A 3,160-nucleotide genomic window follows, 5' to 3' on the forward strand; every position below is an offset into this window, starting at 1 on the left:
TATATATATATATATATATATATATATATATATATATATATATATATATATATATATATATATATATATATATATATATATATATATATGCACATATACAGTATATATATATATGCACATATATATATATATATATACTGTATATTATTGTTTTATTTAGTTACTTTTTAAAATTTGGATTCACTTTTATAGTTTATTGTAGGTCAAGTGTAGACACTAGGTAGGGTTGAGCAACTTTCTATTTATTTATTTACTCTTTTTTTTATCATGTAGTAATTATTAGTGTAATATAATTTACACTTTTATATACATGTTGGTTATTCTTACTTATTTGTGTATTTGTATTTGTAGTATTTAAATGCTAACAAATTATTTAGGTTATGAATATTTACAGTAAAAAAAAAATATATATATATAACATCTGTATATATTAAAGTAATATTTGAGTACATTTCAATTATTCTGATCCACATCTTAAAAAAGAACAAAAATAGATAGCCAGTGTTTTGAACGGCTCTTTTAAAGAATCAGCTGCACAAGATCATGCTCCCTTCAAAGAGCCATAAACTCTAGTTCGGGAGAATACACGTTTCCTAATTTTCTTTCACATCACTATACGATATATTGTTGGGGACCACGTTGTTAATGACTGAACAATTTTAAAATCATAATTCTGTAAGATGCACTGAACTACGACTGTAACACCAACCCTGTTTTTGTTTAACCGTCGTCATTTTAAATGGTATACGTAACGTTCTGTCATGTCCGAGTCGTCTTTGCGGGCCCGTGAAGGCACCGCGGTGACGTCACCACGCTTTAGACTTATCTTTCCCACGTGACGCGTTCACCTGTTTCCCCAACCTGTTTACCGACTGCCGCCCGAAAGCCGCTTCCCGAGCGGTCAATTTCAAACACTCTCAGTGTTTTCGCTCCATATTTTTTGGTTTAAAACTAATTCGGGGGGTTGAATACATTCAACAGGCTACGCCAGGAGGTAAAAGTTTGGATTTTGTAGGTTTTTTTGGGCGTGTTTTGCCCCGGACTTCGACCTCACTGTAAGCTTGGGCCTACCTGACAAACAAGGAAGTGGGGGAATTCGCTTTATTTTTCTAATATTATAAATTAAGCATCATGTACTTGGTCGGTGACTCTCTAAGGCGATCAAACTTTAATGGTGAACTGTAGACGTTGGACCCGGAACCCGAACTGACCTTTTCTGTACAGTAAACAAGATAAAGGTTACAAGGTGAGCTCCTTTTTTGATATACTGGCATACTGTACACATGCAAAATGATCATTCTGCCTGCACAAAGACAATAACACTAACATTTAGACTTAGACAAACTTTATTGATCCACAAGGGAAATTGTTCCACACAGTAGCTCAGTTTGAAAGGATGGAAAGGATAATGCAGGTGTTAAGTAGACTAAAAATGTACCATAGTAGCAATATAAAATATATATGTAATATTTACATATTATATATACAGTATATAATATATACTGATATATTCCATCCATCCATTTGCTACTGCTTGTCCCTTTTGGGGTCGCGGGGGGTGCTGGGGCCTATCCCAGCTGCATTCGGGCGGTAGGCGGGGTACACCCCGGACAAGTCGCCACCTCATCGCAGGATATATTCCATATTCCATTCATCTTCTTCCGATTATCCGAGGTCGGGTCGCGGGGGCAGCAGCCTAAGCAGGGAATCCCAGGCTTTCCTCTCCCCAGCCACTTCGTCCAGCTCTTCCCGGGGGATCCCGAGGCGTTCCCAGGCCAGCCGGGAGACATAGTCTACCCAACTTGGATATATTATATTATTTTATATTTTTATATAATATATACAACATATAACAAATCCCAATTACCATGTACAGGCCTCGGATTTTAGCTTTTTAAGGTCAAGGCAAGTGTTGCCTTAAATGAGGGCTCATATTTTAGGGCATCAAGGCAAACACTTTTTTCTTTCCAGGCAGGGGCTCCAAAGCATGCATGCATACATATACAGGTTTTTTTTTAAATTCATTATTAATATAAACTTGTCAGCTTTGTGTCATTTCATGATGCCTTTATCTCTATTTTTACTTTTTGATAGAGGGAAGTATTTTTTGTAATTATTTATTTTTTAAGTTATGTACATGTAGATGCTGTATCAGGACAGAGCCATTAAGAGTTTGGGCAGAAATAGGTCGTATAGTAATTAATTACACACAATAAAACTAACAAAATTATGTGTCAAATGGTTTTTAAAGTAATACCTTTTTGACATGAAAAAACACAAGTATTGTAACAAAAAAACCCAGTGTTTACTTTTTGATATCAAAATAAAACACAAAGCAGTTTGACTAATGAAGATAAAGTCTAATAAACAAGATGTGTTCTTCTCCAACGCCCCCTTGTGGTTCAGTACAAAAGTTTGGCCAACAACAATATTTCCTCACCTCATTAACTCTCAGTCACAGCAGCTGATGGACGCTATATTGTCAAATTATGAGCAACATCATATCGTTTTTCTCCTTCGCTGTTTACTTTTAGTGTGGGGACAAGTGTCACCAATATTGTCCACACCTGTCTCCATCTAACAGCAGTGCCCTCTTAAACGCACGGCGGGAACCGAGTTGGTGCTGCAAGGAATTCTGGGAATGTGCTCTGTTGTGTTTATGTTGTGTTGCGGTGCAAATGTTCTCCCGAAATGTCATTGTCATTGTTGTTTAGTGAGGTCTCACTATATGGCACAGGTTTATGACAGTGTTGGCGTTGTTTCTACAGACACCCTTAGTGTGACATGTAGGGCTGTTGAGTAAGAATACTCCGAGGTGATACCCTTAGAGCGAGGTTAATGTTGTCAGTCCGCCATGATTAATAAGCCAAACGACGCTAGTGCGCATGCGCCTGACTTCGTGTTGCCTTAAATCAGGGGTGTCAAACTCATTTTAGATCGGGGGCCACATGAAGAAAAATCTACTCCCAAGTGGGCCGGACTGGTAAAATCACGGCACGATAACTTAAAAATAAAGACAACTTCAGATTGTTTTCTTTGTTTAAAAATAGAACAAGCACATTCTGAAAATTTACAAATCATAACGTTGTTTTTTTTACACTTACATGTTGCGGTTATATATATATATATATATATATATATATATATATATATATGTATG

The 3,160-nt window shown here is 36.4% G+C and overlaps 1 protein-coding gene across 1 annotated transcript in view; it reads left to right on the forward strand.

Moving 5' to 3' along the window:
* Nucleotides 1-828: 828 nt before the first annotated feature.
* Nucleotides 829-3,160, forward strand: part of tmem184a (transmembrane protein 184a) — a 41,251-nt gene continuing 38,919 nt past the window's right edge. The window contains exon 1 of the mRNA XM_062049957.1: nt 829-1,246. The gene's annotated coding sequence lies outside the window, so the exon portion shown is untranslated. The remainder of the gene's footprint in view (nt 1,247-3,160) is intronic.

The sequence above is a fragment of the Entelurus aequoreus genome, linkage group LG06, assembly GCF_033978785.1.
Source record: "Entelurus aequoreus isolate RoL-2023_Sb linkage group LG06, RoL_Eaeq_v1.1, whole genome shotgun sequence".
Lineage (NCBI taxonomy): Eukaryota > Metazoa > Chordata > Actinopteri > Syngnathiformes > Syngnathidae > Entelurus > Entelurus aequoreus.